The sequence below is a fragment of the Pipistrellus hanaki genome, assembly GCF_964339955.1.
Source record: "Pipistrellus hanaki genome assembly, chromosome: 3".
NCBI classification, from domain to species: domain Eukaryota; kingdom Metazoa; phylum Chordata; class Mammalia; order Chiroptera; family Vespertilionidae; genus Pipistrellus; species Pipistrellus hanaki.
Window position 1 is genome coordinate 1,710,756 of NC_140505.1, and position 13,282 is coordinate 1,724,037.

Below are 13,282 nucleotides of genomic sequence, written 5' to 3' on the forward strand. Positions count from 1 at the left end.
TTATCCTTATTGCTATTACTATTTACCCTTATTTATCCTTTATTTAGTATTTATCCTCATTACTATTACTATAAGGGCTCGCTGGGTCCAGGTGGGCGGAGGTGGGATTCCCCCCTCCCCCCCCAGGTCTGCGGCTCCTGCACTGAGAAGGGGCGAGGACAGAGTGGTCTGTGCTGGAGGGGGAAGCGGCTGTGAGAGGTAAGGACGCCAGACAGCGTGCTTTTATGCCGGATTCCTGTTTCCCCAGCGAGGTAGACGAAGACCCTTCACACTTAACTTTTTGTTGCACGATTACTTAGATGACTTGTAAGTTCAAGACCTTTGGGACGGATCCACAAGCACAGATGGCATCCCATGAGCTGATTAGGTCATTAATCACTACCTATATCATAGCTGCATTATTTCCTTTATTCACAGAGCTATCAGAAAGTGATACATTGAAAGGAATATTCAACGACATGTACTAGAGCACAGTAGGACTTTATTCATGAACTTATGGCCCGGTGCCTGAAATTCATTCACGGGAAGGGGTCCCCTCAGCCCAGCCTGCACCCTCTTTAATCTGGGACCTCGGGGCAGTCAGACATCCCCCTCACAATCTTGGACCGGTGGCTCCTAACTGTTCATCTGCCTGCCTGCCTGCCTGCCTGTTTGCCACTAACTGCCCCCCCCCCCCTCCGCTGGCCTGATCACCCCTAACTACCTCTGCCTGCTGACCTGATTGCCCCTAATTGCTCCCCCCCTTCTGACCTGGTCACCCCTAACTGTCCTCCTCCTCCTCCTCCCCACCAGTCTGGTCGCCCCATGCAGCCTGCTGTTAGGTTGACTGGTTGTTGTGGTCGTCACGGTAACTGCCTTTTTATATAGATAGATGGGGCTATCTCCATAATTGGTGTAGGGACCACTGCAAAGGGGAAGAGAGATTGGGCTCAACTCTAAATGCAGGGCGGGGGTGGGGCATGTATTGGAATTTATAGCCAAGAGCAGAGTAGGGGTCAGTGGGTAGAGAAGAGGAAATGATGCCAATGGAATTAGCTAATTACTAATAAGAGAAACGGAGCAAAGGGCAGGGCAGACATCGCAGGCATGTTCCCTGCAGAACATTGCTGGGGCGGAGGTGAGGGGATGGGGTGGGGTGGGGAACCGGACAAAAGGAAGGCAGAAGCAGACCCAGTATGTTTGGGATGACTAGGGAAGGTACTTGTCTGTCAGTCACCCCTGGGGACTGAGGTCATAGGCCAGGAGGGACGTGGCCACTGCCAGCCTGAGGAGATTTGGGGACATAGAATCCTTTAAACAGAAATCCCTTCTCTGGCACATTGTGACTCACGCCTAGCTCTCCAGCCTGTTTTGCTCCTGCTCCCCTGTATTTGCCCACATTTTTCACGGCCCCCACACACTGGACCAATGGCTGAGGCTACACGGGTGCTGAACTGGACCCGCTCCATCATGGAAAGGAAACTCTGGACACCAGCTCTGTGTCTAGCCATCCTGAAACCCCAGCTAGCCTTCTATGACTGGGCCAACGGGAAACCCTGGCGTGTAATTCCATGGGAATTAAGATTTCTACCATATTTCATCCTCCCAGGGGGGCTCCCTAAATGCTCACTCCTGTGGTACCCCAGAACCCCATCCCCACTAGCAATGGGGGAAGACGAGCCATGTTTTTCTCAGATAACAGAAACATCAGGGGTCAGGAGGGTTCGGCTCAACTTAACAGGTTTCTTGTTGAAGACAGTCCAAGGTGACCAGGTGATGTCTGGGCAAGGATGTAGAATGAGGAATCCGGTCAGATCCCAAGGGAGATCCGATCCCAAGGATGGGAGATTCTGGTAACATGACTTGGCAGGGTTCTTGCTAAAACTGGGTTCTACAGGGAAGCACAAGATGGGCCTAGGAAAAATAATTAGGATTAAATAATTATTGCCACAAGTTCTTTATTTCCTTTGAAAACTGGAAGTTCATGCTGGCTTACTGTTTTAGGTTTAATATGGTATAAAACGTGCATTTTCAGGTTTTATTTCTAATATGTACATTTAAGGGCACACTTTTTAATTTAGTTAGAATTTATTTATTTATTTTTTTAGTTTTTATTCTTTTATTAAGTGTGCACTTTTTAAAAAAATGAGTTTTGGTATGCAGTGTTTTTTTTTATTGATATTATTCAGTTCAAATTATTTTCCGATTTATTTTGGGGTTTGTTTAGAAGTGTGTGTTATAACTTTAAAATACAATGTCTTTATAGTTACCCTAGATTAACTGCAAAGAGAGCAAAAAGCATATTTTATATCATTTCAATCCTTTAAAGCTTGTTGAACCCTGTTTTATAGCAATATGGTCCTTTTAAAAATGTGTTCCAAGTATGCTTCTCTGCTGCCATCTAGTGTCCATCATGGGAATAACACCTGGGAGCCAGGGAGCAGGAAGATTTGTTTGGTAGAGTGCATTACCTATATGAATGCTGAATTCAGTGTGATTTAGACATGTATTTCATAGCTTTTAAACAAGAACGACTTCTTAGTGTCCCTTTGCCACTGACTTCTAGGTTAACTGTCTTGAGTGCCAGCAACATACTTTACATAGTTTCAATTTTTTGAAGTTTGTTGAAACTTAACAATACAATATGGTTACTTCCAACAAGGTACCAAGTGTGCCTCTCTGCTGCCATCTCCTGTGCATCTGGGCGGTAACACTTTCGTGCACATCAGCAGGCAAAGGGGTCGGGTGCCGGGGGTCAGCTATGCACCACTCTCAGGAAGACCTCTTCCCTCATACACAAGAGTTAGAGGTGAGCCGAAGCCGGTGTGGCTCAGTGAATGGAGCGTCAGTTTGCGGACTGAAAGGTCCAAGGTTCGATTTCGGGCAAGGGCATGTAATTGGTTGTGGGCGCATCCTCAGTAGGGGGTGTGCAGGAGGCAGCTGGTCGATGTTTCTCTCTCACTGATGTTTCTAGCTCTCTATCCCTCTTCCTTCCTCTCTGTAAAAAAAATCAATAAAATATATTTAAAAAAAAGAGTTAGAGGTGATATGACACGACACACATTTCCCAAGGAGAGACTTCTTCTCACATCCCGGGACACATAGCTGAATCGACAGGACACCCCACTTTTATAGGACAAGACTCACCCCAGCACTCCCAGGACCAAGAGCTGTTGTGATAGGACACCCCAATCTCCCACATGCGATTCTCTCCACAAGAACAGAACTCAGAACTGATGTCACAGGACCTGTCACTCTCAGGGTGGTCTCCTCCCTCTACACTCACAGGACCCAGAGATGATGTCAGAGGACCCCACACGCTCTCAGTTGTGGCCATATTCCTTAGTAAATGGACCCAGAACTGACATGAATGGAGCCCCTACTCTGTCAGGTCAGACCTTTCCCCACAAGCACAGGACCCAGATCTGAAATGGCAGGACTTTAAACCCTCTCAGGTACGACCCCTCCCTACATTCAGAGAACCCAGAGCTGATGGGACAGGACACCCTGCTCTCAGAGGGGAACTCCACACAATCAGATGCATACTGGAAGCAAGTGCTCTTCTCTGCTGCCATCTAGTGTACATATTGGCGTACCTTTCTATAACCCAAATACTGATGTCACTATTTGGCAAGAAGTCTCTTTCACACGAGTTAGTATAAAAACGTGTAACTGAGTGGCAGAGTAAGTGGATGCTGCATGGACACACTCTCAGAAACAAACTAGAATTACAACTAAAATACAGAAAAACTACCTGAGTGATCAACGGAAGACTCACTGGAGAGAACCCCGTTACCCAAGGACTGAAAGTAGAGACCACAAAGAGACTGGTCAGGGGGGCGGAGGTGTGAAAGAGCTGGCCCAGATGCCCACAGACAGGAACCAAAGTACCGGAGACATATCTCAGCTGTGGGGGCTTGTGACTGAGAACTCTGGAGTTTAATCCCTAATCTGCCCCTCCCTCCCCACCCCCCAACAGAGAGCACCAGAACTGACAAAGGTGCCCATATACCATCTGACTGTGAAGAGCAGTGGTATAGCTGTCTGCCAGGGAGCGATGGCCAGAAATCCAGGCACCCTCTTAAAGAGCCAACACAAAATTCCCAGTGGATCCACCCACTTTGTGATTAGGCAGAGGGAGGGACTGGAGCTGTGTGAGTAGTATCCAGGATTGGGGACTTGTTAGAGCTCAGAAGGCAGACACCCCAAGTTTCTTGTGCTGAATTATTCCCTCGAGCAGCAGAGGACATCTTTCCCACACAGACATTTTTTATACAGGAGACCTTGCCTGGGGGGAACACAGTTAACCCACCCTATTGGAAAACACCTTGCCCTGGGGCCATTTAACACATTGTGCACCAGTAGTTCTATTGCTAGCTTTACCCAGTGGCCATTTAAGTCTCTATTAAATGAGTACACAAAACATTTTACAAACTATCATACTTTAAAAAGATATTAGCTTGTAAAAACATGTAATAAATAACTTCAAAGGGCAATGAGCACTTAATTTTAAGGCGTGTCTTTAACATTTATGTAAAACACTAATATGAAAACACGAGAATGCTTATGATCAGCCCACAATGTGTTAATATAAAATAACTCCTCTCCAGGCAAAAGCAACTGTCTTGCCCTACTGAAAAAAGTTCTCACCACCCCTGAGAACAATTGCCTGAGGGCAATTCAAGTTAGAATCCTATCAGTCTGTAGGCAGAAGTGTCTCTGGAGGATTTGAGTCTCTGCCTGATCTAATTAGTCAGAAACAGTGTTTGATACTGTTCTGCACTAGAGGTTGAGAGGCATAACAGATATATCTAATACAGAGTCACAAAGCCAAACAGGAAGCCAAAATGAGGATACAGAGAAACAACCTTGAATGAAAGAACAAGAGAATTATCCAGAAGAAGAGGTAAATGAAGCAGAGATAAAAAATTTATCTGAAACAGAGTTCATAATAATGATGGTAAAGATCTTCAACAGCATGAGAAAAGATATAGTAACTATGAATACAGAAATAAAGAATGGCATCACACAAATAAAGAACACATTGGAAGGAATACACAGCAGATAAAGGCATTAATCCAACAAGAGGTTATAACTCTGTGGAAGCTGAGGATTGAATCAGTGAGTTCGAAGACAGGGTTAAAAAACCTCACTCAGAGAACCAAAAAGAAAAAAAAAAAACAACTAAAAAAACAAGAGGACAGCTCAAGAGAGCCGTGGGACAGCATGAAATGTAACAATATTAGAATGTCAGGTGTGGCAGAAGAGGGAGAAAGGAATAGAGAATGCGTTTGAAGAAATAATAGTAGGAAACTTCCCTAACCTGGTAAAGGAAAAAGTCACACAAGTTCAGGAGGCACAGAGAACCCCCAGCAAGAAGAACCCAAATAAGCCCATACCCAAACACATCATAATTAAAATGCCAAAAATTAAAGACAGAGAGAATCTTAAAGGCAGCAAGAGAAAAGCAAACTTATTTACAAAGGACACCTGATTTCTCATCAGAAACTCCACAGGCCAGAAAGGAATGGCATGAAGTACTCAAGGTAACAGGAAGTAAGGATCTGAGACCAAGATTACTATATCCAGCAAGGTTATTATTCAAAATAGATGGTCAAATAAAGAGCTTCCCGGACAAAAAAAAAAAAAAAAAAAAAAAAAGGGTAAAGGAGTACATCACCACCAAGCCATCATTACAAGAAATGCTGAAGGGACTGCTGTAATGAGAAGGAGAAACACAGAGAAACCTAGCCAAACAGGATTAAAATGGCAATAAATAACTACCTATCAATAATAACTTACAAGCAAATGGAGTAAGTGCTTCAATCAAAAGGCATAGGGTAGCTGGGTGGATATAAAAACATGACCCAACTATATGTTGTCTACAAAAGACCCACCTCAAAACAAAAGAAACACACAGGACGAGAGTAAAGTTATGGAACAAAATTTCCTATGCAAATGGAAAAGAAAGAAAAGCTGGAGTAGCAATACTCATATCTGACAATATAGACTTTAAAATGAAGGCCATCACAAGAGACAGCAAAGGTCGCTACATAACGCTAAAGGCATTAATCCAACAAGAGGTTATAACTCTGGTAAACATATGTATGCAATATAGGAGCACCTAAATATATATATATCAACTTCTAGAGGACACATGTGGCATCTAAGTAACAAAATAAACTGAAGATCAGAGCGGACTGAGACATAGAAGCATGGAAAGAGTGCCTGTGGAATCTCAGAGGGAAGGTGGGGGATGGTGGGTGGGAGATAATCAACCAAAGACCTTGTACGCACATATGCATAACCCATGGACACAGACATTAGGGCGCTGAAGGCCTGGGGCAGGCTGGAGGTGTCAATGGGGGAAAAATGTGTTACTGGCTACTTGGCCCGCTGTGTTGTCAGCAATGGCTCCTATGTTTGCTGCTGCTGTCCTGTAGGCTGCTTTGTGGAACTACATTAAAGAGCTGCTTTGTCCGGCTCCTTCTTAGCAATGGCTACTTGGTCTGCAATAAGGTCGCTCCTATACACCTATGACCTCTCATGCCTTCTCCGTCTAATACTCCGTCTCCATGACGGTCCAGTTCCTGGCAGGGGAACTGAGATCCCACAGCAGCATAGATCTCGGATCTTGGGGTAAGCAGTTAAAATTGCAAATAGACTCATCACAAAAAATGGAAAAGAAACACAAATAGATATCGGAAATGTGGGGGTGAATGAATATTGACCCAATAAAACTTGGAGATCATGAGAAGCTGCTTTGATATGACATAATTTCATGAGAACGAGGCCAGTTCACATCTTCGTGTTTGGATAACTCACCAGATGGAAAACTGGAGGAGTCGGTGAAGCCAAATGTATGCTGAGGCCAGTTCCACAAAGCAGCCAGTCCTCTTCTTCCAACACCCCGACCCCCAAACCTCCAGTTTCCTCTGCTGGGTGGAAATGTATCCCTTTGTTTGGTGTCTGAGTCCCCTTTATCCTGGGAAGACCATAAATCAAACACCCTGATCTCTGAGATACTAACTATGTAAGAACACCTTCAGGCCTGTCACCACACCCTGTTCAATTTCATTGGATTTTCCAGACTCGTACTCAGGTATAATTTTCCTGCAACAAAGAATGTCTTGGAACTCAAGCATCAGACACAACAGGATGCTACCAGTCTGGGGACTTCAAAATAACAGAAAAGATGGAAAACCCTGAGATACCAACACAGAGGGATGAAACCCAATTTCAATGTGATATTTTTCAGAATATTACTCATATCAAACAAACTATAAACCAGAACTTTAATATAACATTTCATAAACAAAAGGTGCAAAGTTACAAGGAGAGTTCCCATCCCAATTTCCACTGAAATTGCACAGCCCAGGGATACAGTTTCGCCTCAGGACCACAGGCAACTGCTTGCAAACTGCACGTCTCCCAGGGGGCCCTGCCCCACGTCCCCCAAGGCAGGCAGGAGAACACCTGATAGAGATTCATTCTGTAGCTTCCTCTTTCCATTAGACTTCGAGGCCAGTGTTGCAACTTAATTTTCTATACAATGGATTAAAATTTACAAAAAAAAAAATCACCTTCCTGTGCCCGTTGTCTAAGTACCAAGTAAGTTTCCTATCAAACTTCCATTTGACTTATCACTACAGCTTCTCACATTAAAAGCGCAGCAACTGGGACTCTGTCAGCAAGCCTTTGCAGACTTCCCAACATATGAACACACAGCACAGCGGGGAGGCTCTGGTCCACCACAAACAGCTGCATGAGTAGCTATGCCCTCCCCAGATCTACAGTCAGAACCAGGAGGCCTGGGGCCAAGGAACAAGTCTTTGCTGACAATGGGCTTCTCACTGGCCATCCTCACTCTCTCCAGAGGAAGAGGAAAGCTGAGGTCCTCCTGGAGGACACCCAAGGGACCCTGTGACCAAGTCCCTCTCTCTTCTCCAAGGTGAGGGGGATCTGAGAAGAAAGAATTCTAAACAGGAGGGATAGAGGGAGATGGCACCAGATAGCAGCTCCACTGGCCTTTTGACCTCTTAAAGAGCATTATGTTGGGACTCGGTGGAGTGGCTGGGTTCTGGGGCTCCTTTGAGGGCTGCAGGGTCTTGGCTAGAGGGCTCTCCTGCTGAGGCTGGGGGTCTGCTCTCTGGGTGCTCTCCTGCGGGGACGGGCAGGGGCTGAGTCTGGGCTCCTTTCTGGCCTTCTTGCAGAGGTGGATAGAGGTCGGGGCCGCTCTCTTGCCTGGTGCCTTGATGCTGAGATTGGAGTGCTGGCACACACTCTTTGCAGCAGGACGTGGGATGCTGGGTGAGTTCCCAGCAGGGAACTTGGCTTGTGCCTGAGGCTTGAGGGTGTGACCCAGGCCATTGGTGCTGGAGAGAGAATGAGGCTTGCTGTGTGTCTGCTGGACATTGTGCGTGTTGGCATCCTGGACAAAATGTGTGCCCCCTGGTCGAGGTGTGTCGGTGACAGAACTCCCTGCCCACCATGTAGTCCAGAAGGTGAGCAGGCGCTGAGGAAGTCATTTCAGGTTCCCTGACAGGGGACCAGTGGTGGAATCTGGGACCCGCACACACATTCTCTTGTTGGTGGTGTCTGGTGCTGGCCCCTGTGGACGCTGTAGGAGACACCACATCACATTAGAGTTTTCTCATCATCAAGTATAAGTAAAATTAAACAAATATAAAAAAATGATCTTAATACAAGCCACGGGTAGTGAAAGAGACACCAGCAATGAGTGTGCAGAGGAGGAGGTCCTTGAGCTCCATGTGAAACGGGTTACAAAGTGCCCTTGACAGCTTTTGCCCTTGACAACATCAGGTAAGAAAACACACAAGTTCTCACATCTGTCTCCCGTTAGTGAAGTGGTAACAAGCCTTTCCCACCCTCTTCCTAGGGATTGGACGCACATCATGGTGTTGTGTAGGCAGTTTGGGGACTAATGAGCTTGGTTGGCCTTATGGAGGCAGGGATCCCGATTTCAAGATGCCTGGTTGCCCGAAGGGATTATACCTTTCTGGAAGCATCTAATGAGATCCCGCCCATGCCCTCCACCAGCATAGAGTGGGAGGACGGGGGGTGGGGAGGGATGGAGGAAAGAATGTTTACAGTTTTACTCCTTTTTAAAAATTTCTTTACTGATTAAGATGTTACATATGTGTCCCTTATTCCAGCATTACCCCCCTCCCCCACTCATGCCCTCACCCCCGTTGTCTGTGTTCATTGGTTAGGCTTATATGCTTGCATACAAGCCCTTTGGTTGATCTCTCCCCCTTACAGTTTTAGTTACTCTTAAAACAAGTTTATTGTTGGATTATTATATATTAATTATCTTATTATTTTCCAAGGTGTAACTGTAAATCTTTTACTTCACCCTGTATTTTTGGTGCTCATGCAAGTAGAAAGCAAAATCAAAACACCAAGAAAAATGGTATTAGGAGACTACTCTGCAGAAACCGCCTGGGTCCCATAGAATTTTTACCATTCTCTCAGACGGAAAACAAGGAGGGAAGTGGGGTGACCCTGATGAAATTAAAAGGCCAGCAACTAGGGACGCCTACCTTCACAGAGTCACTGGATTCTGCCTCTTTCTTCCAGCTCTGCTCCTGGCGACAGTGATATTCCCTCCCAAATTCCACCGGGTGGAGCAGGGTTAAATATTTCTGGGGAAACCTCTGGATCAGAGCCTGTCTGTGTTCTTCAGGTCTGCTGGACAGAACGTGGTGTGTGAGTCCCCCTATTTCCTGTCGCCGATGAAACAAGCCTTCCCATGGTCCAGACCCTTCCTCTGTGTCCGTGTGATCTAGGCAGTGAGGCCCCATGCGTTCACTAGACGTGCCCTTGGTCACCTCAGACCCTCCCCTCCTGTGGGCACTCAAGGACTTTTCACAAAGGACTTTCCTTTCCCTCCATGGTCTCTCTGCCTGTCCTTGGCAGAGATCCAACATGTCTCACCCCAACCCCACCACCGTTCACCCTCTGTGACTCTCAGGGAGGGACCCCTTGAGGCCACGAGCAGCTTTCTCACTCTCTCCAGCTCCATCTTTGCCTGGAGATGGCAATGCAGACTGTGTAGATATGAGACACATGGGCTCCCTAGATTTCCCCCAAAGTTTGACGCTACCATTCCACCGTACTCACTGAGCTCTCTGCTCAGTTTCAGTCTCCCCAGTAGCGTTGTTAAAGGGCCCTGGGCTATGCAGGTCCCAGGGAGTCCACAGTTTCAGTTTCTCCATCCTATTGGAGTATAGTCGTAGATGGCTATTCCATTCCAATGCTTCACGGGACCCCTGAAGCTGCTGGCTTGGTTCCCAAAGGTCCCACATTCTTTGCATTTCACCTGAAGGGAGATAAGGCTGGCCAGTTAGCCCAGAGCACAGGCAGAGTTCACAGGTCAATAGGAGGACAGAGAGTGAGGATGCAGAGGGACATAAGCATAGGACTCAATGAGGTGCTGGCTTCTGAGGGTATTATGGTTTGTTCCGAAGCCCAAGTTAGTTAGGGTCGAGTGAAATGTCCAGAGGTCTAAGCACGACTACACAGAAATGGATGGATGTGGGCACAAAACAGGAAGTGTGATCCTAGGAATATGACACTAGCTAGGAAGAGAGGTGGTTTCTCTGAGTCCCCAAGGACCAGTCCGCCTGGTGAGCACGTCCCAGGGCAAGGGATGGTGGGATGGGAAAGGACACCCAGGCCGCTCCCTCAGGTTCCCCGCAGAGCCAGCCCCCTACTCACCCCCGGACGCCCCTCTTCTGGCGCCCGAGGCTTGTGTGCCACCGGGGCCCTCTGTGGTTTCTTCCGTTTCTGAATCAAGGGTCTGCAGGGCCCATGCTCTAGGTAAGGACCAGCCATCTGCCATATCGCCTACAAGCTTCGCGGCTTTCGCTCTCAGCTATGGACTTGTGAATCTCCTGAGAGAAAGGAAAGAAAAAGTTTCCAAAATCCCACACAGGGCAAGCTCCTCAGGCACTGTCTGCTTCAAATCTGCTGAAGAGACTTCACGGCCTCAGGAAAAACATCTGTCTGCCCTGTGATCCCTCCTTCTGATCCTTTGTCTGTCCTCTCATGATTGCCTGTCCCAGGACAGGACTCTAAGGTGACACAGCTGAGACTCACCTAGTGAAATGAACGTGCATGCATAAAGGAGGTATTTAAAAGACGAGTAGGATTTGGTCTACCCTCTGTGTCCTAGTAGGACAGAGAAAGACAGTACTTCCTGATACTTACACCATCATCAATGCACTGAGTGTTGGGGCTCACATACTAGCAAAGAAAAGTGTTTTCCTCTCTGGAGAATTTGAAGTTTCCATTGGACAGTAAAGGTGGCAACTCACAAATAAAAACCCACCCAGACGAAAATATGTCCTCCTCTGCTAGGCTAGAAGCTTTGCAGACTAGCGTCTGGATGGGTTTCTTTTGTTTTAATTGTACCCTCAGCGTCCTGTCCTTAACTACTTTCTTTCTATTTATTTATTATTTTTAAAAATATATTTGATTGATTTTTTACAGAGAGGAAGAGAGAGGGATAGAGAGTTAGAAACATTGATGAGAGAGAATCATCAATCAGCTGCCTCTTGCACACCCCCTACTGGGGATGTGCCTGCAACCAAGGTACATGCCCTTGACCAGAATCGAACCTGGGACCTTTCAGTCCCCAAGCCAATGCTCTCTCCACTGAGCCAAACTGGGTTCGGCCTTAACTACTTTCTAACAAGTGTGAAGTGAATGTTAGAAATTAAGACTGAGTAGATCAATTATTTAGCTTTAAGTGCCTACAGCTCTATCTACCAAGTTCCATATGCGCTCACACAGATGTTCACACAAATCACAATGCTGGGATCCATTTCCTTGGAAATTTGCTCTTTGAGTAACAATGAGCATTGAGAACATGTAGTTTATTCATCGCTCTGCTCAGGTTTTCTATTAAAATGAAGGAATCCTTACCACACTGCCTAAAGCCACATCTCTCCTAGTTTTCCTAATGTCCCAATTCTCTAAGAACCCAGTGGAAAGGAAACCTGCCCCGTTGGTGTTGCTCAGTGTTTAAGCGTGGGCCTATTAATCCTGAGCTCAAGGGTTCGATTCTTGGTTAGGGCACACGTCCAGGTTTCTACTTGGTCCCTATCTCAAAGCCTGCAGGAGGCAGCCAACCAAAGTTGCTCTCTCAATAATGTTTCTATCTCTGTCTCCTTTCTTCTCTCTCAAAACCAATAAATACATACTAAGGAAAGAAAGGAAACCCACCTGAAATCGGTCTGTGCTTCCCCGGTTGTCAGCAGATCCTCAGGGCAATCTGTGCTGGACCAGCCGCACTGGACGCCGGGCAGCTCTGAAGGTGCCAGAGGAAGGGTCACGGGGAGAGCGTGTAGTGCTGGAGGACTATATGCTGGGTTAAGGTCACGTGACACGTGGGCGGTGACCAATCAATTAGCATAATCCTCCAGAAGGAAACAGGGCTTGAAGGGAAGCTCTGTAGCCGGTCCTCTAGGGTTTTCAGGCCTTTTCACTTCATATGGGCCCACGTGCTCACTATTAGGAAGATGGACCTTCTGTAAGAAAAACAAATGTTTGTGGGTGCACCTGCTGTTTCCTTCGACGCTTTGCCTTGTTGAAAGTGATGCCATGCGTGGGAGAGAGAGTGTCTCGGAATACACAGAGTTTAGAGAGCTCTGGCAAGAAGTCCACTCACAGTGTGTGCAGCCCATGAAATGGTCACCCTCCAGAACTCTTCAGGTTTCCAAATGAAGCTCCGAGTCTGTGAAAATCCTCCCTTCCTCCTGGTCTCACTGCTCACCGTCTTCTGCCCTTGTCTCCTCTGTGCCTGGGAGGCGGAGCCCAGGAGATGCACAGGAATGGAGCCCCCAATGTTGGCCTTGTACCACTACCTGGTTTTACACTTTGTGTGGTGACTAAAGTCACTTTCCCCAGGCATTCCATGTGGGCACACCGATGGCTGTGTCGCCACAGGTGACAGTCTTTTCCTGGGGTGGATGTCCAGGCGCTGGGACTTTCTCTTTTAGGCGATTCTCCTCCTGGGAGATACCTGAGAGTTTCTTCAGGTGCTCGGCCACTGGCATCTGGCCACGGAGAGTGTGAGGCACAGGCCTAGGTTTTTACTAAGAGACACTGAGGAAGAGAAACTCAAATAATCACCCTTTAGTTTTTTTTCCCCTTCACTCCAGGGAGTATTTTGTTTAAAGCAGGTCACCCAATCCACTCTGGGTAGTTTCCCATCTTATAATTTGCATATGTTTGAACCCCAGTTGCCTTCCCATTTGTCTTTCCTCTTTTATGGATT